Genomic DNA, 26,395 nt, shown 5'->3' with positions numbered 1-26,395 from the left:
TACATAAGACTGTTAAATTGATTGTTGTTTTATATCAAACAACTTTTATAATGCTTATTTTTATTGTTCTAATATTTTATAAATTTTAAGGAATATGACAAAAAAGATATTGTAGGTTTTGAAGGGGCGGTCTCTGGGAGGAACAGTGGTACAAAAGGGAAACAAGAATGTGATTCAATTATATTTAATTGAAATATGTTTTTAAATGTTAACAAATTCAGATAAATTGAAATCTGTAACTTTTCTCATCATAATGCAATAAAATTTTTTAAAAAAGAAATAAAAACAGTGGGGGAGAGAAAGGAAGAACTATGTACATCTTGAATAAAACAAAGCATTGTTATTGCTTCTTATTTGTCATTTATATGTTGCCAGAGTGTGAGCTGGGCAGAGAGACTGCACCCTGAATTATTCAGAAACCCTTCCCAGTGTCTTAGCATAATAACATACAAACATAGAACACAAGGGTCAACTGATGGTTACTTATTAAAAGAATGAAGGAAAAGTTGGACGTGGTTGCACCCATCTGTCCATCAGGAGCTTGAAGAAGAAGGGTTGCAGATGCCTCAAGAGTGTGAAATAGCTTGGGCAAAGAGAAGTTTTGTCTCAAAAAGGCCAAAAGAAGCCAATAAATAATGTTTCGATGTTGTGTCTGTTTTGTTTGTGTGCATATCTTATCAGGAGCCTCTGCTCAAGACCAGAAGTCTTTCTTCCCTGTACAGATGAAGGATATCCACACTACCCTACCTTCAGCATACATCCAGATCTTCCAAGTCCACACTACCCTACCTTCAGCATACAACACGATCTTCCAAGTCTACACTACCCTACCTTCAGCATACATCACGATCTTCCAAGTCCACACTACCCTACCTTCAGCATTCATCAAGATCTTCCAAGAGTTCTACGTGCTGTTTGCAGTGGGATGAAAATTCAAGTTCTTGCTATGGTTACACGTGCGGTGTAAAGGTGAGGCGGGTGGGCTGGGGGTAGAGGTACAGAAGAAAAATTACAAAGGAGATCCCTGGCTGAGACTTGTCTGTTAAGCTCAGCAGTCACCTCACTTTGTTCTGCAAACCTGCCTTACCATCTCCCGGTTCACTCCAACAAGCTCTGAGCACTCCAGAGGTCAAAGAAACACACCCACCTAGAGCCACCTCCTGCTTACATATCTGTGAAAGTCATTCTGTTCCGCTGCCTTCACTGTGCAACTGCACCAAGTCTCAGTGCCACTGAGATTTCTCACAAATGCTTGGTTTCTTAGAGAAAATGGGTTAATCACTCCTCGGAACATTCGTGGAAGCGATCCAGTTTTATACTAAAACGATTTTTATTTTATACTAGATGAAATGAAAATCATAAATGATTTTCAGGGAAAAGTAGCTCCTATCAGATGACACGAACAAACAAGAACGAGAAGACGTTCCCCATGTCTGACTGACCACCACAGCAAGGTTCAGGAAAATGTCCACGAATGTATACATACAAATATACATCAGCAAGTTTTTCTGCTTGGTTTCTATTAATGGGTATGTGCTGGCATGTGTATATTGGGGCTTTGTTCTTTGTGGGGAACAGCAGGAATGAGGTCTCAAGGTTAGGAGTGGGAAATTAAAAAGAAAAAAAAAAGACTTCATTAACATCTTTGGGGCCAGCAAGATGACTCAACTGGTTAAGGCATTTGTTGCCAAGCCTAATGACCAGAGTTCAAGTCCCCTGTTCCCCCCCACATGGTAGAAAAAGAGAACGCCTATAAATTTTTTTCTGACATCCGCACATGCCCACTGTGGTATACATACAATACAAAAGTAAAAATGTAATAAAAAAAATCTTTGGAATTTTTATTCATGAGCACTTCATTTTTCGATGCTTGGATTTCTCAGTTAATACTATTATTGAAATATCTATATGTGAGGGGGGAGTGGAGAAGAATAAAAAGAAAAACAGATTCCCTTCAGGACATGAGCATGGCACACATCTGGGGGGTGGGGGGATTGCAGGGTTTGACCTTGCAATAATTAGGTGCTGAGAGACTGGAGAACCAATGCTCAGCACACAGCAATTTATGTAATTCTACTGTAGATGAGACAGCTCATCTACAGGATGGAAAATTGGCCTCAGAGATTGCTGGTGCAGATCAGAAATTAGTTTGAGGATTTGTCACCATGCACCCCAAAACACCAGGTGATAGATACATAGAAAAGCTGAGGGAAAACGCTTAATCCATGGATTTCAAATACTGCATATTTATCTTTCTTTCCCATGTAAAGACATGGGCTAGCAATAATGATATTTAATTAGATTGTCTATATTTGGAAAGAAAATGGTATCAAGATAATGTACAGACCTAAATTTTAAAATAGCAACATTGATGAAAGCCAGCATTCTCACAGACTGTTTAACATTAATTTTTAATAGTTTTTGAAAGCCATTATATTTCCAGAGCTTTAAGATGTTCAATGATCTTACCCCATTTATCTCAATTTGGGTAATGTGTCCTAAATAAATAATTCATAAATCTAAAAAAATAATTCATAAACTTAGCTGGGCTAAGTGACATACACCTGTAATCCTAGAACTCAGAAAGCTAAGGCAGAGAGATCAAGGATTCAGGCTCCAATTAAAAACAAACAAGCAAGAGCACTAAGAAGCTACAGGAGGCAACTTGACCTAACACTTACCAGAGAAATGATTGAGTAGATGTGGATTAAGTGCTACCTACACATGCTACCTACAAACTGCCATTTCTAAGTCTGTCATGTTTTTGGTTTTGCTTTGAGACATGGTTTCTCTGTGTAGCTCTGGCTGTCCTGGAACTCACTCTGTAGGGCTGGCTAGCCTGGAGCACAAAGATCTGATGCCTCTGCCTCCTGAGCCCTGGCATTAAGGGCCTAGATTACCATTCCTGGCTCTTGTTGGTTTGTTTTGGAATATCATGGCTTTATGTAATCCAGGCTAGCCTTCCACTCCATGTTTACCTGATTAAGGCTCTCATGCACTGAGATTAAAGTTATGGGTCACCACAATCGTCTATGAGGTGATTTTAATAATATGGAGGAATATTATCCATATCATATTAAATAAAAGGAATCATAATATAAACTTGTGTTTTGAGGAAAAGATGAATATTTAAATTAATGCTTATTGAGCTCATTTGTATATATTTCTTTTGTTTCCAAGTTTCTCAAATAATTTCTATTTCTATCTGGAAAGACAGAATCCTATCAAGACAGGGTCCTTGTAAGCCAAGACTGTTTTATGAGACCTTAAACTCTTGATCTCTCTGTCTCCACGTCTCAAGCTCTGGGATTACAAGCATGCACCAACAGGCCCTTGCTCCTCAATTACAAGCAAGCAAGCAAGCAAGCAAGCAAGCAAGCAGACAAACGAGAAATCAGGGACCTATGATATGGCTCTGCAGGTAAAGGTGTATTCAGTAGAATCCCAGAAACCTAGGCTCCATTCCCAGAGTCCATGTAAAGGTAGCCATGTAAAGGTAGAGAGAGCTGACTTCACAAAATCATCCTAGGCCTCTATCTCTGCACACCCCAGCTCACACGCACACAATTTAAAAACATTTACTGTGTACTATCTTTCTATCTTTAAAATTATCTATTATCTGCATTTGTAAGCCAGTCTCTCTTCTTCTCTCCTGTCACTGACTAGCTGTCTTTCTGCCTGTTTTTCATATTTTATTGAAAACAGAGCAGGTATGTTGGACTGGAGAAGTAGCTCAGCTGGTAGAGTGCCTCTCCAGCATTTGTGACTCCTTGGGCACCAGGTAAAACATGCCGCGTGGCACACACACACAATTCTGGCATTCCTGGGGTGGAGATAGAATCAGAACAAGTTCCAGGTCAGTTTGAGTTAAATGAGAACCTAGCTCAACAAATTAAAGAAACAAACAAGCATAAAGTGACATCAGGTCTGTTGGTTCTCAGGAGTGGAAAGACGAAAGCCATGGTTGGAAGAAGCTGCAATGTAAATAAGTAGCATCCTAAGAAATGTGGGCTGAAATGATGAGCCTGTCACCTGTTGGGCAAGCAACCTTCACACTCAGTCTTAAACTCTAATGTGGAGCTCTACTGTCTCAGGACTTGTACTCTGATAATACGGTGTGATGCTCATCCCTCAGTTCATTCTGTGTCATCAGGAAAGGGGACAGAGAGTCTCAATGCCTCTCTGTGATGATTTCCTTTAAGTCAGCATGGGCTTCGATCACTGCTTTTGTTGGGCAGTTTTCCCATGGATTCTTTCCCAAAGTAAAGCGGCGTGCCAGGGAAGCACTGCCTGAACTCCCCGAAGGCTAACAAGTGAGTGAGACAAGGTTACCTCAGCTACTGTTCTAACGGCGGATGAACTCCAGCTGCACACGTGGGCATGCTGTCCTCACTCTCAGCCCGCTTTCCAGAGATTTAAAAAGAAAAAGAAAAAGAAAAAGATCCGGAGGAGAAAAACAACGGACATTGTATTTAAATGTCCCAAAACATCCTTAAAACTGTTTATAATCCCATTAATGTCAAGTGAAATTGACATTATTGTCTTACAAGTACACAGATAATTTCTGATTTTAAAAAATTATTTTGACCAGAAATTTTTCTGGAAAAACAAAAAACAAAAAAACCTCACAAAACTAGAAAGTCACCAAGGAAAACTGTCCGGAAAAGACCAAGGAAGGAATAAAGGAAAAATGTCAGGAAAAGACCAAGGAAGGAATAAAGGGAAAATGTCAGGAAAAGACCAAGGAAGGAATAAAGGGAAAATGTCAGGAAAAGACCAAGGAAGGAATAAAGGGAAAATGTCAGGAAAAGAAGAGCAGGACAGCACCCAGGGGTTTGGTTTGTAGCTATAATTTCTATATAGTCTGATGCTCTATAAATACCTTTTTTTGTTTTGTTTTGGTTTTTGGTTTTGGGGGTTTTTGTTTGTTTGTTTGACAGACCTGTTTGTTTTTCCAAGACAGGGTTTCTCTGTGTAGACCTAAGAGGCTGGCCTCAAACTCAGAAATCAGCCTGCCTCTGCCTCCCAAATGCTGGGATTAAAGGCGTGCGCCACCACTGACCGAGTGCAACACAGGGGATGGGCTCTGCATTCTCTCCTGAAACCTCTAGGTCTAAGGCAAAAGGCCTTAGGGAACTTCCTGAAGTCAAGCAGTGAAGACCAATCTGAAGCAAAGAAACCAGACATCACAAAGAAAGGGGAAGAGCATGGAGCACAGATGGAAGAGCAAACAAAGGGGATTGCTTTAAAATAATGGAGCTCAGTATGAAAGCCTTAGCAGAGATTTAACTGGGAGGAATATCTTCATATAGTTAAAGAAGAACAAGATCAGATGATGGGTTTGAGTCTCGGCGGGATGCGTCTGCAAACACCAGGCCCAGACAGTTTCACATGTAAGAGGTTTAATTAAGAGGGGGTGGAGGATAGTGGCGCAGGAAGAGAGAGGGGAAAGAGAGAGGGAGAAAATAGAGGAATTGTCTCATATATACGGGTTGTGACATAGTAGGTCCAGGTAAAGGTGGGAGTTGAACCCAATGGATTCTGGGAATATGGTGGCCGTTGTCCTGGCAACAGGTCTGTGGACCCGCCCATATCTGCCGCAGGTTCTGGATGCTAACATCAGATATTTCACTTAATGAAATAGGCCTGCCCTTTCTTTTTTTTCTTCCTTCTCCTCTCTTTCTCTCTTTCTTTCTCTCTTTCTCTCTCTCTCTCTCTCTCTCTCTCTCTCTCTCTCCCTTACTATATACATATATGTGTATGTATATAGTTTTGTTTTGTTTTGTTTTTCAAGACAGGATTTCTCTGTGTAGTCCTGGCTGTCCTGGTACTCACTCTGTAGACCAGGCTGGCCTTGAACTCAGAAATCCACCTGCCTCTGACTTCTTTCCCTTATTATTATATAGATGTGTGCCTGCATGCTTGTCTGTGCACCATGTGCGAGTCTGGTGCCTGAGGAGGGCAGATGTTGGATCCTTTGGGACTGATGTTATAGATAGTCACAAGCTATTATGTGGGTTCCAAAAGTCAAACCTGGGTCCTCTGGAAGAGCAGCTAGTGCTCTTCTTAACCACTGAGCCATATCTCCAGCCCAGAAGTATTTTTAATCAATTAATTTTTTCCAAACACAGCAACATGACTTCAAAACACGACGGTTTGGGCAACTTTTGCTTTGAGACCATATGCACTATGTTAGTTTGGGCCCATAGGCCATGTAAGGACCCTTACTTAGCATTACTGACTTGTCTGTATACATTTTAAAATACATTGGTGTTTGAGAGCTGTATAAATGTGTTTGTGTGGGTATGTACACATGTGTGGGTACATGTGCATGTGTGTCAAGGTCAAAGGTTATCAGGCACCTTCTTCAGTGTCTCTCCACTTTATTGATACAGAAACTCTCTCAGTGAACCTGGATTCCACTAATGTAGCTAGTTGGGTGGCCAACAAGCTCCAAGGAGCTCCCATCCCTGCTTCCTGGCACTGGGAGACCCCAGGTTTTTAAGTGGACATTGGGGATCCTGTTTACACAGCAAGAACTCTGCTGATGGAGCCATCTCCCTAGTCTCTTATATACATTTTAAAAGATTTTCATAATAGCTGGTTTGTCCCCAAACAGAATCAGTTATGGGAAGAGGAATTTCAGAAACTAAAACTGAAGAGTGAAGTTTAGCTGGGCAGTGGTGGCATATGCCTTTAATCCTAGCACTTGGGAGGCAGAGGCAGGCTAATTTCTGAGTTTGAGGCCAGCCTGGTCTTCTGAGTGAGTTTCAGGACGGCCAGGGCTACACAGAGAAACTCTGCCTCGAAAAACCAAAAGAAGAGTGAAGTTTAAAAAATTTAACAGCTGGGTGTAAGGAGATAGATAGATAGATAGATAGATAGATAGATAGATAGATAGATAGATATAGACATAGACATAGACATAGACATAGACATAGACATAGACATAGACATAGACATAGACATAGACATAGACATAGACATAGATATAGACATAGACATAGACATAGACATAGACATAGACATAGATATAGACATAGATATAGATCTGTCACCTTGGCTCTCTACATAGTGGCAGGAGGATTGCTTCAAGTTTGAAGCCAGCCAGGATTGCAGTGAAACTTTGTACTTTTTTTTTTTAAAGACATGCAATTTTGTTCTAATACATCTTACATAATGTAACTGTGGTGGTTTGAATATGCTTGGCCCAGGGAGTGACATTATCAGGAGGTATCAGTCTTACTGGAGGAATGTGTCACTTTGGGCGTGGGCTTTAAGACCCTTGTCCTAGCTGCCTGGAAGCCAGTCAGCTCCTAGCATCCTTCAGATGAAGATGTAGGACTCTCAGCTCCTCCTGCACCATGCCTGCCTGGATACTGCAATGCTCCCACCTTGATGACAATGGACTAAACCTCTGAACCTGTAAGCCAGCCCCAATTAAATGTTGTTTTTATAAGCATTGCCTTGGTCATGGTATCTGTTCACAGAAGTAAAACCCTAACTGAAACAATGGCATAATTTCCTCTCCTAGAATTGCATCTTCTTTAAGTGCTATTTCCATCAACAGTCCAAGAAAACCAACTTTAAACACTCATTAAGGGGTGACTTAGTGTAGTGTCCTGCCAACAACTCTAAAAGAGCCTTATTCTAAATAGTGAATGCCACAGAGGTTTTTCTTTTAGAGAGTTATGCTAATTGTGTTTCCTTCCATGTTGAGCTCAGGTTATTCTTCTCAAAGCTCAGAAGGCAGGTGGCTCCAAGTGCACACCCGAGTGGGGTGCCAGTGGAAGGCACTATTTGGGGCAGCATCAGCCACGACCGATCGTTCGTTCCAAAGGCTGCCACCGCGTTACTTACAGATGACCTGTGTTGAGTGAATGCTCTCCTGTGTGGGAGTCCAATGTCCCTGGCCACACTTCCATAAATTAAATTTCACTTACACACAGTTTTTAAGGAAAATGGCTTCTTACTATCTCTTTGCTTTCAGAGCCTTAGCATATTGCCTGTCCCATTGAAATGGTTTTCTTCCAAAATATTATTTTCTCTCAAGCAACAGGATTGTTAGAGGGGGTAAATGAAGTATATGGGCTTACAGTCTCACTTAAATGAGAGCAAACTTGTTGGGGCTGGCGAGATGGACTGTTCTTCCAAAGGTCCTGAGTTCAAATCCCAGCAACCACATGGTGGCTCACAACCCTCTATCCAGCTACAGTGTACTCATACACATAAAATAAATAAATAATTTTTTAAAAAGAGAACAAACTTGTCATTGAGAATAATATATCATAAATAACTCACATATACACAAAAGTTTATAGCAATAAAGATGTAACTGTCTCCTTCTGCCAAGGAAGTTCCCCTTTGTTGCACTGACTTAGTGATTTTATTTTTCTAAAAAATTTTAACAGAGGTTTTTCATTACATCTCTGAGAAGATTCATTGTCTTTCAGCTGGGAATATCATCTTTGCGCCCCCCCAGCCCCCCATTTTACATCAGAAAAGTAAACCATCTGCTCCCTGCTCACACAGACCTAGAGAACTCGGTGTGAGAACAAGAGATGGAGTGGATTCATGAATTCAGAAAGTGGGCATTAGGTCTTAGAAAAATAGTAGATTTTGAGAATAGATACGAAAACCTCATTTGAAAGGTTGCTACCAGCAAGATCAAGATATATCCCTTTCTGAAACAATTACAGCCGTGCTGTGTAAATCAGAGGCTCTGGTGACTCTGTCCAACAGAGCAGAATTCCAGAACAGACATAAAATATTTTAAAATGAGACTAATTCCCCAAACCAGTCTTTTTTTAAAATGTTCATTCCTTCCAAAACTTTCATGCATGGAAAGATGGTCCTGGGATACTAGCACAGAAATAATTAGTATTTTTAATTGGTACAAGTGGGAAATAAGGCAGACCAGCTTAATAAACATCTCCAATCTGGGGCACATTGAAATGAATACATAGTTTGTTTTTTCCTAAAATGAAAGTGCATTGTACTTACTAATGAACAAAATCCTGTCAAATGGAAACAGTGTAATTGAACTGGGGCATGTTTGGTGAATTAAGAAAGGAGAAGCCTTGAACCCTGGGACCCAGGACTGAATCCCTGACAGGTGTCCATCAGTGCCTTATCCACAGAGCAGTTGCTCATCTACTTAAAATTTAAACATTTTAAAACCCCACACAGCACTTATTTTGCAGATCAAAATCAGAAATGAACAATGATCATATACATTATCAGTGAGCCTACCCACGCTTAGGAGGAGTCTAAAGGCTGACTCTGCAGGGAGGGCTCTGCAGAAGCCAGCACATCTGGATTCCTAATGATCCCAGGAGCTTTGGACTGTGGGAGACAGCCATCTGGTACAAAGGAAATCTGGACAGAGTGTCCCACCCAACAGAAAGCACTGTATTATACTGCTATGAAAAGCAGCCACTACACTTCCCTCTGATAACACATCAGCTTCTCAGCTGGTAAAGAGCCAAATGTGCAAAAGTGTCCACTGGCTGACCAAGGCTCCAAAACCACCACCGGCCTACAGATAAGAAACATGAAATTGGGGCTGGGGAGATGGCTCAGACTACTCTTCTGAAGGTCCAGAGTTCAAATCCCAGCAACCACATGGTAGCTCACAACCACCTGTAATGAGATCTAACACCCTCTTCTGGTGCGTCTGAAAACAGCTACGGTGTACTTATAATAAATAAATAATAAACAAATTAAAAAAAAAAGAAACATGAAATCAATTGCTTTCTGAAACAGCCTGGGAACAACCTGCTGCCTTCATTAGCTCTTTTATAATTCCTGTTGGTTATGGGTTCCTCCTGACCTCAGGTGTTTTTTTTTTAAGTTTTTGGTCTCTGTATATGAGTATGGGAAATATGGAATTTATAATGATGGACTAATATACAATTATGGATTGATGAGAAAATTATAAGCTGGGCAATGGTGGCTCACGCCTTTAATCCCAGCACTTGGGAGGCAGAGGCAGGCAGATTTCTGAGTTCAAGGCCACCCTGAATTCAGTGAGTACAGAGTGAGTTCCAGGACAGCCAGGGCTATACAGAGAAACCCTGTCTCTAAAAACCAAATAAATATCATTTTTAATGATCTAAAGATTAAGTTTTATTGCTAAATTATCTGGGATGAAGACATATTAAAAATAAATGATCAAATTATAGCTGGAACAATTCATTATGAGACTCGGAAACATTTCATTGTGTCTTATAGTTTTATAGCATGATCCTTGCAGAAATCAAATTATCATTTGTTTTCCTATCTGTACTGTTCATTACTCCTGACCTAATGAATAACATAAACAGGCTTATTCTCAGAAAGCTCACCAAACTTGGGTATGGTGTAATAGTCCATAATTCTAGAACTGGAGACAGGCAAGAGGATCAGCATTGAAGGCAGCCTCTTGTAAACTGGGAGTTCAGGGCTAACCTGGGCTGTATGAAACCCTGTTGAAGAACAACAACAACAACAGAAAGATCTCTAAGATAGTATCATTAATCTATAAGTGATAATTAATTACCCTAGTGCATGTTTACTTATACATGTGAGTGTAAGGGAAGTTCATTATTTTCTCTTGTGTGTATTTGCTTTTGTGAGACAGTGTACTCACTATGTCAACTTAACATACAAACAAGTTATCTGGAAGAAGGGAATCACAATTGAAAAGATGTCTCCATAAGATATAGTTGTAAGGAATTTTTCCAATTAGTGATCAATGGGGGAGGGCCCAGCCCATTGTGGGTGGTAGCATCTCTGGGCTGGTGGCCCTGGGTTCTATAAGAGAGCAGGCTGAGCAAGCCATGAGGAGCAAGCCAGTAGGCAGCACCCCTCTGTGGCCTCTGCATCAGCTGCTGCCTCCAGATTCCAGCCCTATTTGAGTTCCTGTCCTGATTTCCTTTGATGAGGAACATTGATGTGGAAGTGTAAGCTGAGTAAACCTTTTCTCCTCAAGTTACTTTTTGGGCATGGTGTTTTGTCGCAGCAATGGAAACCTTAACAAAAACAAGTTGGTACCAGGATTGTTGGGTATGGCTGCAATAGACCTGAGCCTGTCTTGGGGGAATTTTGGAACTTTAGGCTAGAAAGCCATTGAGTATTAAGAGCTCAGTAAGCTGTTCTGTAGGAGTTTGGAGGATAATGTTGAGAGCAGTGCAGAAGATGGAGGGAGGCCTGGCTTGTGAAGTTCAGAGGAAGTTTAGAGACTCTATCTCGGGCATTTGCTATTTTGAATTGAGATTCTGTAATGCCTGTCAGCTGGAGCTGAAGACTCAGTCATAATTAACAAGAGCCTCCAACATTGAAATGAAACCTTGCATTACTGGGACAATAGACACTGGTTAGCTGGAGCTAGGAAGTTAGTGGTGAGTGAGAAGAGACAGGTATCGCTGAGGTAAGATCTTGTGGGAAGTGTTTGTTCAGGGTCAGTACACACAAGCTGTGATCGGGAAGCGACAAAAGTTTTTTACCTCATGCAGCAGCCAGACTTGGTAATGTGTAAGACTCACCAGGGGCTACTGGTTCTGAAGGCATGAAGGGGTCATGGAGAGCAGCTGAGATTTGGCACTGTGAAAAGCCAGGAGAGGCCGTTGGTGAAGGCACAGACTCAGTACAGTTGACAGCCAGGACTGAAGGGATCTTGCAAAGAAGTTGAGGCTTGGCACCATGAAGAGAGCCTGTGAGAAGTGCAGCCCAGTTGCAGCAGAAGACCCTGGAGTTTTGGAGATGCCAGTACCATGGGATGACCACCAAGAACAGCAGCAGCAGTGGAGTAGAGCCAGTCAAAGCCTAGAAGAAAAGCTGTGTGTGCTGTAGACGGCAGAGCTGGAGAGGTGACCCAGGCTCCTTGGAGGAGCCCGGGAGATGTGAACGAATCCCAGATTGGACGTTGAGTTATTTCTACTGTTGGAGTTTTCTTTTCCGTAGTTCAGATTCTCACATTCCCAGAGTCTTCCTTCTTGAGAAAGGTATTTAATTTAATTTTGATTTTTACCACAGTTAAAGAACTGAGTTTTTGAAAGAGATTGTGGGTTTTCAGAGAGAGATTTTATTTTCAGCAAAATAATTTTATTTTCTAACACAGAAAACATACTCATCAATATGTGTTCACCTAGCACATCTATGCTCAAGCGACTCCCATGTCATGGTGGGTTGGAAAGCTAATGCGTAGTGGAAGATGTCTCTGTCCTAATGTCAAGTGTCTGGATAGCTAGCCTTATCCATTGACAGCAGGATCTGCTTCCTTGGCTGAGTTACACAGACCTTTAAAGCTTTGAAAAGCTACGTTATTCCTGCATCTACTGCTTCCAGGTGAACAGAACACAGTGGTTTCAGCTTGTATTCCAGGGGAAACTTGTCATGTTCTTTCTGGTGCTAGAACTACTTATCCACATCTGTCAGTAGTGAGCCGGCAGACTCACATGGTTGTGGTAGAGTATCCACAGTGGCTTCAGCAACATCAGGACTGCATTCAAAGTGGCTCTCTGACACCTCGGTCTTCATACACCTGATTCCACTTCCATCTGTTTTTGTACTCGATGATGCTTTCCGATAGTCATGAGCACTTTAAATAACGTCAATTACAAAATCCATGTCTTTACATTCTGCATTGAATTTATACATGTCTGGTTCTCTGTCAGGAATTTTTCACTTTCTAAACCAGGCAACAGTAGCTTCTAAGTAGCCGGAACATCAGAAGCATCATTATAATTGGCTGCTTCTCGGTCATCCCAATCAAGGGCAATGACTTTCCAGTCAGGACTTCGACCAGCAATCAGAGCCAATATGCCCAGAATGTTCCTTGTGATCACTTCCCCTCTTGCACACTCTTGCACACACCTGGCTTACAATTTCACAAAGTGTCAGTTGGGTCATTGTCACCACAACAGCCAGAGTGTTTGTCACTAAGTCCTGGGTCTTCCTGTCTGAGGGATGGCACCATAGTTCAGGTGTATTCTTTATAAAGCAACAAATTTGAGATGGGATTTTCTTTTTTCGTATCTTGCTTAGCTGAATTTAAAGGGTTCTTTGCAGCAATCTCCAGTCTTGCGTTTGAACAGTGCAGACCTTCAAACACCATGCAAAATACACTCTTCTCTGAATAAATCGGAACATCACAAAATGCTGAAATATACTGCCATTTCTCATTTGGGAGAAAGACTGGTGCTCGGGGGTGGAAAGTGCAGTGCATTCCTGGCTGCTAAAGCTGCTCATGGTGTCTGGGGACATGCCACTGCCACCAAACAGTCACACAACCACACAGACCCGATCCAGAGCGGTAAGACAAGAGGAGAAAATGAGGGACTAGATATTTTAAACAGATTGAAATTTTAATGTGCTTGAATTTGTAAAGACTGTGGGGAATTTTAAAGTTATTTATGGTTTTAATGTGAGATCTTGGGGATGAATAACAAAGGAAGGGTTGTGACTTAATAGTGATGTGTTTGCAGGTCAACTTGACCAACTTGGTTTTAATGACACACAAATGAGTTAGCAGAAAGGAGGGACACTCAACTGAGAAGATGCCTCCACAGATCCAGCTGTAAGGCATTTTCTTTCTCTCTCTCTTTCTTTCTTTTTTGTTTTGTCTTGTTGTTTTGTTTTGGTTTTTTGGTTTTTTATTTTTCGAGACAGGGTTTCTCTGTATATCCCTGGCTGTCCTGGAACTCACTCTGTAGACCAGGCTGGCCTCAAACTCAGAAATCCACCTGCCTCTGCCTCCCAAGTGCTGGGATTAAAGGCGTGCACCACTACTGCCTGACTAGGCATTTTCTTAATTAATGATTGATGGGGAGGACCCAGCCCATCTTGGGTGATGCTATCCCTGTGTTAGTGGTCCTGGGTTCTTTAACAAAGCAGGCTGAGCAAGCCATGAAGAGCAATCCAGCACTATCCCTCCATGCCCTGTTTAAATTTCTGTCCTGATTTCCTTTGATGATGAACAATGCTGTGGAAATGTAAGCTGAATAAACCCTTTCCTTCCCAACTAACCTTTTGGTCATGGTATTTTCATTGCTAAATGACACCTGTATCTAGAAATAAGAAACTTGATTGGTTAGGAAACAAAACAAAACAAAACAAAACACATCTCTTGTGTAAATATTGTACTAGCATTAGCTCACTCAGCCATTCAGTTACTTTGTATTTCTCCTTCCTTGTTTCAATTCTGTGTTTGCTGAGCAAAAAGACCCAGAACAGGCCTGTGGGGAACAAACCTATCCAATGGAAACACAGGACAGGGGGTGAGGGAGGGATAGCAGCAGGCGGGACTCTGGGCCCACAGCTCTTTTCTGCCTTATCTTTTTTCATGATAGACCTATTTGGTTCATTTATTTTTATTTATTTATGACAAAGAAGCTGGGGAAGACCTATGAGAAGAATAAAATAAAAAAGACGTTAAGTCAATATCCTGACATCTCACCTGTGCCTCACAGCAACACTGTTCAGATTTTATTATTAATCTTATAAACGAGAAACTCAAGAAGTGAGCTGCTAAGTATGAACTTGACATATACTCGGATCAGTGGCATTTATGTACTTATTTGGATCACTTATGTATTATTTATGTATTTATATAATCTCATGTTGGAAAATAGTCATTCATTGCCATGCCTGGTTTTATATGGTGCTGGGTATTGAGCCCAGGGCATAAAGATGCTACAAAGGCCTCTACTAACCTTAAAAAAAATCCTACTAGATATAGTAGCACACCTTTAATCACAGTATTAAGAGGTAGGCAGCTCTCATGAGTTCAAGACCAGCCTGGTCTACCTAGCATGAAAACAAGCCATGAGTACATAATAGACACTGTCTCCAAATAAAGATACTAGGTAATGCAACAGCAGGCAATGTGTCTAGTGAGATGTCAGGCTGGTCAAAGTTTTGCTGCCCTGCCCAGACCTCGGTCAGCACCCCAGCTGCCCTGCCCAGTCCTCTGTCTGTCAGCACCCCAGTTTAGTCCTTCCTGCCCTACTGCCCACAGAGTTGCTAAGACAGGGTAACTGTTGTGAGAACACTTGTTATCGTAAGGTGTGGAAAATAAGGAAACAAAGCCAACAGAGCAACAACAGGGACATCCCTCTTTTGACGAAACGTCCTGGGTGACAAGTAAGAAGCTGGGCTTTCCCCCTCAAAAACTACTGCTGCCCATCACAGGGGCCCAGTCAGTAAAATCCGCCTATGCAGAGCCACAGACACAGGACTCACAATGGCATCCACCACTTCTGAGACATTGAACACTTAGGAATTAAAGGCCTGGTCCATGAGGAAGAAGTAGCCCGATTAGTCTGAGTGGTTGGTTGTCATGCCTGAGATTAATAATGTGGTTGTTTGTGTTTAGATAAGACCACATGTAGCTTAACTGATCGGGCAGCAGGCACTAGACGGATGTACCATGCACCAGGCACTATATGGATGTACCACATAGAAGTCATGTCTCTGACCTTCACTTCTTCCTTACCAGCGCTGGAGTCTTTTCCAAGTTTACGTCATACAGCTAAACCCAGTATTGTAGTTACAGATACTTTCAGCCTGGCATTTGCAAATAGACCCAGGCATTTTTGTTTTTAATACATTTATTACTGGTATTCTGACTTATCTTATTAAATACTGTTATTCATAATAGCCATGACCCATCCATTAAAGTACTTCATGGCAGCTAAACATCTTAGACTCAGTCTGTAAAATGAGCCTGTGACTTCTGCAGTTATCTCTGATAAACAACTGAGGCCTCAGAATTGCTAGGATTTCACTAGGAAGGAAATTAGAAATTAGGGGTAGCCAAGAGGGTATAAACAGATTTGTCCAAATCCGGTCTTTAATGCTAGCATATTCAATTTTTGGTTGTTAATGTTTTTCTTTACATTTATTGTGTGTGTGTGTGTGTGTGTGTCTATGAGTATGGGTGTGTATGTGCATGTGAGGGCATGTGTGTGTGTGTGCATTTGTGTGTAAGTGCATGTATATGTGTGTGTGAGTACATGTGTATATGAGTGTGTGTATGTGTGAGTGTGTGTGCAAGTGTGTGTGTGCAAGTGCATGTGTATATGTGAGTGTGTATATGAGTGTGTGTGTGTACATGTAGATAAGAGTGAGTCAATTATCTCCTTCCAGCAGTGACTGAACAAAGGTTCTCTGGATTGGCAGCAAGTGTCCTAACCACTGGGCCATATTACTGGATAAATTTAGATTTTGTTTTGTTTTAGGTTTTTTTTTTTTTTTTGGACAGGCTTTCCCTGTGTAGGCCTGGCTGTCCTGAAACTCTATAGACCAGGCTGGCCTCAAACCCACAGAGATCTGCCTACATCTGCCTCCTGAGTGCTGGGATTAAAGGTATGTGTCACTACTACCCAGCAGGGATTGCCAATTTTTTTTTTTCGTTTTTTTTTTCGAGACAGGGTTTCTCTGTATAGCCCTGGCTGTCCTGGAACTCACTCTGTAGACCAAGCTGGCCTCGAACTCAGAAATCCACCTGCCTCTGCCTCCCAAGTGCTGGGATTAAAGGCGCCGCCACCACCACCCGGCGCCAATTTTTGTTTTTTAAGACAGTGCTTCTCTATGTAGCCCTGGCAGTTCTGGAACTGGCTCTTGTAGAACAGGCCAGCCTCAAACTCAGAGATCTCCTCTGCCTCTTCAATTTGGATTTTTGATACAAGCTTTTGCTTTGTAGTCTAGGGTGGCCTGGGACTCACTTTGTAGCCCAAAATGGCCTCATGTTTGCCACAATCTTCCTCTTTCAGTGTCTTGAATGCTGGGATTACAGACACAAACCACCTACCTGGACACATTCCATCCTGATAAAGAGTCAATGTGAGATAATGAGTGTATGAGAGTCATTAGGGCGAAGAAGTGGCTCAGGCTATAGAAGTCGCCAGAACAAAGGCCTGGATTCAACCCCAGCAAAACACAAAATAGGTGTGTCTGTACTTGCCAGTAATCCTAGCCCAAGGAGGAGAGCCAGAAAGATCAGAAGTTCAAGGACAGCCTAGGCTATATAGGCGGTTTGAGGCCAGCTAGGGATACATTCATGAGGCCTTGTCTCAAAAACGTATGAGCTGGGCATAGTGGTGCATGCCTTTGATCCCAACATGCTAGAGGCAGAGGCAGGTGGATCTCTATGAGTTCCAGGACAGCCAGGGCTACACACTGCAAAAAGAAGAGGAAGAAGAAAGGGGTGGAGCCGGAGGACTAGCTTAGCAGTGAGAGCATGCGCTGTTGTTCTTCCAGAAAGCTGAAGTTCCATTCCCAATATCCATGTCAAGTAGCCCACACACAGTTGCTTATAAATCCAGTCCTAAAGGTCTCTGGTTTCCACAGGTATCCACATGTAGCTCTCGCCCTCTCCCCTCCCTCTCTCTTAAAAATGAAATCTTGGGGCTGGAGAGGTAGTTCAGCAGCTAAGAGCACCACCTACTCTTCCAGAGGTTCTGAGTTCAATTCTCAGCAACCACAGGGTGGCTCACAACCATCTCTGATACTTTCTTCTGGTGTGTCTAAAGACACTGTCAGTGTAGTCCTATTCATAAAATAAATTATCCTTTTTAAAAAATGAAAATTTAAATAGTCAATAACTATAATAAAAACAGAAGGATCTTGGGAGCATCTGTCCTTTGCCCTTTTTATACCTTCTTATTTACTTGTAGGTAACTAGCTTCAGCAAAAAGAATTTACAAGCTCTGCTCAAAGTGACCCCACTACCTCTTGATTTTACCTGCTCCCTTCTGTAATGTATAGGAACAAATTTGGTAAATAAAGTTTGTTCAGGCTTCATGCTCGTCTTGTAATCCCTTGTCCTGTTTTAGACCTGAGAACTCTAGTCATTGTTAAAAGACCTAAACCGGGTGACCTGAGTCATTTGAAAAAGAGGACAGACTCCCCAAAAAGTTGTTCTCTGACTTCCATACAAAAAGTCCCAGGAGGCTGAAGAGATGGCTCAGTGGTTAAGAGAACCAACTGCTCTTCCAAAGGAGTGGGGTTCAATTCCCAGAACCCATATGGAAGCTCACAACTGCCCACAAGTTCGGCAGCTGCAACATCTTCACACAGGCACACACATGCAAAACGCCAATGCACATGAAATTTAAAACAACAACAAAAAGTCCCCCACACAGACATACTCTACCCCCAGCCCCAGATAAATAAACGTAATTTTAAAAATAGAAGAAGATCATTTCAATATTCTGTAAAAACAACCAAAAGTCACCTCTCTTAGGGCTGTCATCTTTGTCCCTTTCCGTGTTAGAACCCACCTTATTGTAATAAATCTCCAGCATATTTATCCTTATGATCAGAGCCATAAAATAATTCAAAACCATAAATCTCCAGTGGCGGAATGTCAGAAAGTCACCTCTTTCTTGACTGTTCTTTCTTCCTCCTGTGTATCACTTCTGTGACTGGAGTCAAAGTAGATCCTCATTTTCTGAGGGTTGCTGAATTATGTAAGATGCCTTTCAAACACCTTCAGTGATCTAAATTCTATTTCCTTTCCTTTTTAAAAAAAATATTTTATTTATTTTATGTATATGAGTATACTGTAGCTGTACAGATGGCCGTGAGCCATCATGTGTGTGGCTGCTCTCCACCCCACTCGCTCTGGCCCTGCTCGCTGCAGTGTAATTCATCGGAGCTGTCTTCAGACACACCAGAAGAGGGTGTCAGATCTCATTACAGGTGGTTGTGAGCCACCATGTGGTTGCTGGGATCCGAACTCAGGCCCTTCAGAAGAGCAGTCAGTGCTCTTACCCCCTGAGCCATCTCACCAGCCCTCTGAATTCTATTTTCAATAGAGCTACACCTTGCTGGCTCCAGTCCCGGTATCATTCCAGACCCTCAGGCTCTGGCCGACATGTTCCATCTCTGAGGTTATCTTCTTTACCCTTCTTGTTTAGCAACCCCCACTTCTTGGCTTAGATTTCTGTTCTTCTAGGAAGACTCTGTGGATCCCCAAAGAATAAGAAGGGATATGCTCTTCTGTGTCACTGGCACCTTCCCCTAAATACCACTTACACAATATATGTGATCACCTGGTTACTGGTCAGTAATCTTTCTTCCTAGGAAGCAGTGTGGGGGCACTTTACTGTCAAGCCACAGCAGAAACTTTCAAGTAGTTTTTAAGAATTATCAAGGTCTTTTGGAGGGTTAGTGGGAGACTCTACATCCCATTATCTGGTTGCAATGTATGGTTTTGGGATCTCTCTACCTGACCTAGGGGAGACTCAGCATTCCAGTTTCTGGTCACAGTATATTGTGATCTCTCTACCTGAAAGTCCTGGCTTCATGCTGAGGTCAGATTTCACCTGTTCTAAAAATAATTCAGGCCTGCTGATTCATTCCATTCGAAGCCAAGAAGCAAGCTAACTGTCATCAATTTCTTTCCTTCATTTTTTGGCTCTGATCCTCCCAGGCTAATACATTTAGCATTTTCTAATCTGCAAAGCCCTCTAACCTGTATTCCTCAAGCAGGGAGCCACCTATTCACTGTTTATCTATCCCTCCCAAAGTGCCAAGTTCTCACATTCTTCTTCACACAGAAATCTACTGAACCTACTGAAATAAACATTTAAACATCCACCCATGGGAAAGCAACAGGAAACACCCATTGGGGAAAAAGACACATGTTTATTGTGACTAACGTGTGTATTTACAGCTGTCAAGGTTCAGGGACATTGGAAAAGTAAACTAGAATTAGAGATAACAGGCCATGGAATCTGGCTGGACTTGAAAAAGAGAGTTCATATATTCTCATATGGTGGCTGGCAGTCTAACTCAGTATGGGAATTTGACCTTCATAGAAGAGAGCTGAGCCTCTTCAGGACATCCGTGGATTCCTGATTTCAGAGGATGCTTTGAAGACAGCAGTTCTCAACCCGAGGGTCTTGACTCCTTGGGATGTCAAATGACCCTTTCACAAGGGTTCACCTAAAACCATCAGAAAACACAGATATTTACATTAGCACTCATACAGTTATGAATGCTAATTCATAACTACAAAACTACAGTTATGAAGTAGCAATGCCGTAAGTTTATGATTGGGGGTTGGGGGTCATGGCAGCATGAGGGGCTGTGTTAAAGCGGCTTTAGGAAAGTTGAGAACTGCTGCTCTAAGACATGGTGTTTTATAGACTGAGGTTTGCTAGAATCTTGCCTAGCAGTATTTAATTTTATTTACCAGCTTGCAAAGACAAAGGAATCTGATATCGGCAACAAATGAAAATTGGAGCATAGACTTAACTTGGGACACCATCAGCCCATATGCACTATAGAAAAATTTAGGAGTTATCCTGGATTCTCTGTAGAAGCAGAATGAATGGAAAGCTGTTGGCTCCCTGATCTTTGGAAGTGGGAAGGAGCCACCTCCAGCCAGCACTTCACACCTGGCAACTCCTTTAAAAGATCCTAGGAAGGGTCTTGCCAGGTCTCTGAAGGCGAATTTTAGAATTAATGATTTGATAAAAATCTTACTTTAATAACTTACTGCAGCTGGTTATGATGTAATTCCAGCATTTGGAAGCTGGAGCAAAACAGTCTGCTACCCTGTGAGTTCCAGGCTCTCAGCTGGGGCTCCATAGTGAGAGCCCATGTCAACATGTGCATGGGTGCATACATACATGCATGCATGCATACTACCTCTATTCCCAAACCCCTTTTAGTTTTTCTGAAACGTTTTTTGTCTAAACAGTTTCTGGAGAGGCTCCTTGACAAATTAAATTCTATCACTTTAGCATACAGTCCAAGCAAAAACTATAAGCTTTGAGAAAAAGGAGAAACAATGTCTTTAAAAAAAAAAAATCAACTAACATAAAATTACATTTAGCTCTATCCCTTAAATTCTTGTACTTTTTTTTGGTAATTTGTAAAATGTCTTCTTAATTTGAATGATCTTAAAATTACTTATTCCTAGGTAATATTACTAAACCAATATTATCATAGAGGGAAAAGCCATGTAGCTTTGGGGAATGACTACCGTAAGATGAATAAAGCCCGTAGAAGTCAGGAAGACTGGGCTACATACAAAGGCAGCCAAATCTCAGGCCAGGATTAACTGCTGGATGATGAAGAGGGCAGGGGACAGCAGCTAGAGTCCCTATGTCCGGATCAGTCCAGATAGTCCTCACCCACTGCCAAGCTCATTGCCGAGAGCTGGCATGCGGGCTGGATAGAATTTACAGGAGAGATCCATGGGTACAAACCCCAAGGTCCTGGCCCTAACATTCTTTTATCTAAGTTGATCACAGTCTGTCCTGTTTGGTTGGTAAAGCAATGGTTTGTTTGGTGGTTGAAGAGGTAAGTGCGGCTGGATCTAGTTCCTGCTTCCCCATTCTTCTGTCTAGATTCTCATCTGTGACCTCTGAGGAAGGGCAGGGCTGGGTCTCAAAGAGAGGACCTTCAGGGCCCAAAGGAGGGGAATTTAGGATGATTGGCAAAGAGAATCCAATGTCCTGGTTATCTGGTAGGTTACAAAATGTGCCTCTCGGGCAGACAGAAAGCTAGTTGGATGAGAATCCTTTTATGTGAATATCTGGTGTTGGGAGCAAGGCTTGTATGGTCTATCTATTCGAGAAGCACAATATGCTTAATTTAGCATCCCACTAATACATGCTTCTTCTCTGTTAGACAGAGAAAAGAAGTTATAGTTCATCTTGTGAGTTTAATAACCAAGACTGATCATAAGAAAAATCTTGCCATAGATAAGATTGAAAGAAAGTTTAGATCTCTGTGAGAAGAATTTATTTTACATTGTTAAAAGTGAATACATGCCGGGCTGTGGTAGCGCACACCTTTAATCCCAGCATTTGTGAGGCAGAGGCAGGAGGATTTCTGAGCTCGAGGCCAGCCGGGTCTACAGAGTGAGTTCTAGGACAGCCAAGGCTATACACAGAGAAACCCTGTCTCAAAACAACTGCCCCCCCCACTGAAAAAAGAAAAAAGTGAATACAAAACCCAATCACACACAGAGAGAAACTGCTACAGGGAATCAAAACAAATTTAAAATGAAAAAAAATTGACATTTTTGATAATAAAAAAAAACAAAGGCAGGTGTGGTGGTTCACACCTATAACCCAATACAATTGGGAGACTTAGGCAGGAGGATTTCCATGAGTTTGAGGCCAGATTAGGAAATGTAGTGAGTTCTATGCTAGACTGAGCAATGTTCTCTTTTGTTTTTGTTTTTTGTTTTTGTTTTTTTTTAATTAAATCAAATCAATGGTGAATCATTGACAAAAAGTTAAACATTCCCTTCTAGGAAGCGGAAGCATTGGTGGGGTACACTCATTTCTACAGCGGAAGCGTTGGTGGGGTAGGTTCATTTCTAAGGAAGCATTGGTGGGGTAGGTTCATTTCTACAGTGGAAGCGTTGGTGGGGTAGGCTCATTTCTATAGCGGAAGCGTTGGTGGGGTAGGGTCATTTCTACAGTGGAAGCGTTGGTGGGGTAGGCTCATTTCTAAGGAAGCACTGGTGGGATAGGCTCATTTCTAAGGAAGCATTGGTGGTGAAAGACCCCCAGAACTGGGGAGACCCTCACTCAAGTCTCGGGATGATGCGATCACCCAATAACTCACAAGAGACCGATCTTGCTGCAATCACATGAGGTTTATTTGGGGTAAGCCAGATCTGGAGTCGAACTCATAGCCTGGCAGGCCAGAGGGGTTCGACCCCAAACACAAGAAGTGAGGGGTATTTAAAGGGAAAAACCACAAACTAAGGGGGGGGGTGAGAGGGTTACCAAGGAAACATAACATAAAATCAGTGGAAAATTCCAAAGGGACCCAACCCCTAGTTGAGTCAGGGTCATAAGTAAAACATTGTCAAAAGGAATGTGGTTTGGGAAATGCTATCTTCTTAATGGCTGACCACTATCCTATCCCTTATTCTGGGCAATGCTATCTTCTTAATGGCTGACCGCTATCCTGTTCCTTATTCTGGGCCCTAGCTAGAGGGGGTCTCTGTGACCAACAAGTTCCTGGAACTGACCAGTCCACATTCCTGGCTCGTTACAGAGACTTCCTATGCCTTCTTTAAGTAAAGGTTATACATTAATGCATTTCCATTAACATGCATTTTCCAAATTTCTAAATTCAGTCTTTCAGTGGGGTAGGCTCATTTCTAAGGAAGCATTGGTGGGGTAGGTTCGTTTCTACAGCGGAAGCATTGGTGGGGTAGGTTCATTTCTACAGCGGAAGCATTGGTAGGGTAGGCTCATTTCTACAGTGGAAGCATTGGTGGGGTAGGTTCATTTCTACAGCAGAAGCACTGGTGGGGCAGGCTTATTTCTCTCATTTCTACAGCAAGCAGGAATTTTGACCCCCAACTCCTTTATTGATTCAGCTCTTTCTAAAATTGTTCTGGAAAGGCTTTTGAATCACCATCATTATCTTCAAACCGCTAGATTCCTGGGAATTTATACAAAGATTCAATTTATCCCAAGATTATTCCAAGTGAGAAACACCCCATAATTTTAAGCCTATTCAAAAAAGAAAGAAAAAAAAAAAGAAAGTGCTAATCCTAGGGTCTATGGTTATATAATGTAATCATCTGGTAGAACTAGTAGACTATTACCCATAATGCTAATCATCAAATTTACATTGTAACACATGAATGTGCCAAAGGTGAAGTGAAAAGGATAAGTTTACATTATTTAAACACAATAAAAACAGTCATGTGCAAAATAAATATACATATGAAATAAGGAGAGAATACATATACAAAAGTAATTAGATTGCTTTTAAAGTTTTCAGTCATGTGATTATAAAAAAAATCTTGCCCGTGTTTTTTAATCACAGGAAAGGTCCAGAAGAACTGCTGTAGCATCAGTCAGTGCTTATACTGACTGGCAGTGGAACCTGTAACACCCTGCCAGCTCACAGCAGGAGCTCCACATGCAAGGGAAACGGTTTCTGGTTCTTATCCAAAAAAAAGTGCTTGAATTGAAGGTACTTAGGCCATCTCAGGTGACTGTAAACCAAAGGAAAAAAACTGCAAAACCTCAGATAGAAAACAGTAGAGTTTCTACTTTTACATACCGATTACTGGAATAAAGAATCTTAAAATGCTGCTTTTCTAGAGAAAAGAATTGTAAGTCTTTGGGGTTAATTTTTCTTTTCTCCAATTTTGTTTATAGCAATTATGTACAAACAAAACATTGGCTGGCGAGAATAGTTACATGGATTCTCATGTCCTAAGAGGGCATTTTAAAAATATTTGTCATGGCTTTTCAAAAAGTATTCCTTATGATCTCCTTAGGATTTTAAATTAAGAGAGGTGGTGGGCGAGGGCTGTCTGGCCACCAGTAGGCTATCCCTGTGGCCCGCATTCACAAAACCCTAGGTTTGGTTTCCAGCTCCATACAAAACCTGCCGCCTTGCTGGCCAGGCCTATAATCCCAGAATTAAGAATGTGGAGACCAGAAGACCCACAGATCAAGGTCACCCTCGACTACACAAATGAGTTCAAGACCAGACTGCTTGCTCCTCCATTAGTGTTCACAATTTCTGTTTACTGTGGTAGGGCATTCTCAAGAAAAATAGGGGGCAGAAACGTGAGGAACGGTGACAGTTGTAGGTGACAAACTTAGAATTCTTCCAACCCCCATTTCCTTGGAGATGCTATTATGTCATACCAAAAGCAGAACTTTTGAAGAGGGCAGTTTGAAATGTGTGTGTGTGTGTCTATGTGTGTGTTTTAAATCCATATAGGCCTTCATAAAAATATGATATGAATTAAAGGGAAGCAAAAACATTCAAAGCCATCTGGCTGATTTTAGTGTATTTTTTATAGTATTTTTTGAAGAAGGATCAGAAAAAATTCACAATGTCATAAAAGTCAATCCAAGATGGAAACTTCCCTGACAGACCCTCCCCCTTCCAAACTTGAAGGGCTCCCGAGCTCAGTAATTCAGAGACAGAATCTCAAGGACACCAGGCATCCTTGTGAGCACAGGTATCCTGGAGGAGGGAGACACGAAGCTGAGCTCGTAGCAGTGATTAGACTCCAGCCCTGAACTGCGTGAAGTCTGATTAATTAATTAGTTGATTAAAGACAGTCTTCTGCCAGAGCTTTTCATACACTGCCGAGAAGAGGCCATGACCTGACACTTAATCTTGTCAAAACTTCAATGTTCGTTTTCTTTCTTGTTTTGTAGTGATATAGCTCCTTCGAGAGGACTGTGACTTCATTAGACCTTTTAAAAAAGCACATACAGCGTTTGCCTGCTGAGTCAGCACTTTCTAAGCCAACTTAGTGGAAAGACAGACAGAGGACTTGGAATCTGAGGAAATCTTCACTCAGCCAAATCTATCCCATATGAGAGAGTAGACTTAATGAGAATCAGCCTGAATCTTTGGCAGGCAGCTGCTGGAATGTAGGAGATTTACAGCCTGGGCCACTGAGGACTTTTTGCTTAGACTCTCCATTTGGTATTAGAAAAGTTTGCATGAGCAAAATTTTCAGCTTCAACTAATAAAGACAAAGGAGAGGGGGAGGAGCATACTGCATATCAACTGTGTCTCATGTCTGCCAGGCTCTAGAGGACCAGGGCATGAGAAAATGAATGCCTTGGGTTTGGGATTGCTAGGACCTCATTGAGAGGCAGGGCCAGAGCAAGCCCCTGACAGACTTAGCACAGTAAGGGTGCTATGGGAGCCGGAGTTTCTCCAGAGATTTTCTTTGCAGGGTAGAACAGCTTCATAGTGGGAGACCATCTGGTCTGGTGCCTGACCTGCAACTGTTTCCTTCTACAGGTGGGTTTCCTGGTAGCTGTGGGTTTACCACAAACTCACAAGTAATATATTAATGTGGTCTTAAAACTTCGGATAATAGAGGCAAAGCTAAAGTCCTTTTGGACTGACCTCTAGATCTATTTTAATCCCAAGGAGGCAGTTATCACAGTAGCAGGGTTGTTTACATTTCCTGTTCTTTTATCTGTCTGTAAACATGAACATATCGGAGTGTGTAAGTACGTACCTTTAGTCTCAGCATTTGGGAGGTAGAGAGAAGAGGACAAGAAGTTGTAACCATCCTTAGCTACACAGTCAGTTCAAGGCCCATGCAGCCTATGTGTGACTATGTTTCAACCCCATTAACTTATGAAGAGTTAAAATGTTACAGATCCACAGCTATACTGAGCAATTGTCTCTAGTCTGCTTTCCTGTAACTATGGTAAACACCAGGACCAAAAACAACTTCGGGAAGGAAAGGGCTCAGCTAGTACTTCCAGTTAGCAGTCCTGCCCTAAGGGGAGTCAAGAACCGAACCTGGAGCAGACACCATGCAGGAAGGCTGTTCTCTGACTTGTGGCTTTTATACTAAGCATTCTCTTCCTCTCTTCTCTTCTCTTCTCTTCTCTTCTCTTCTCTTCTCTTCTCTTCTCTTCTCTTCTCTTCT

At 41.9% G+C, this 26,395-nt stretch overlaps 1 protein-coding gene and 1 pseudogene across 2 annotated transcripts in view; both read right to left on the bottom strand.

Moving 5' to 3' along the window:
- The window catches only part of Sgk1 (serum/glucocorticoid regulated kinase 1), a 124,314-nt gene that overhangs the window by 44,330 nt on the left and 53,589 nt on the right, over nt 1-26,395 (bottom strand). The gene's annotated exons all lie outside the window — the stretch shown is intronic.
- Nucleotides 12,397-13,230, bottom strand: LOC116097833 (annotated as a pseudogene).

The sequence above is a fragment of the Mastomys coucha genome, unplaced genomic scaffold, assembly GCF_008632895.1.
Source record: "Mastomys coucha isolate ucsf_1 unplaced genomic scaffold, UCSF_Mcou_1 pScaffold2, whole genome shotgun sequence".
Lineage (NCBI taxonomy): Eukaryota > Metazoa > Chordata > Mammalia > Rodentia > Muridae > Mastomys > Mastomys coucha.
The sequence above is the reverse complement of the archived record's forward strand: the minus strand, read 5'-3'. Positions and strand labels throughout refer to the sequence as shown.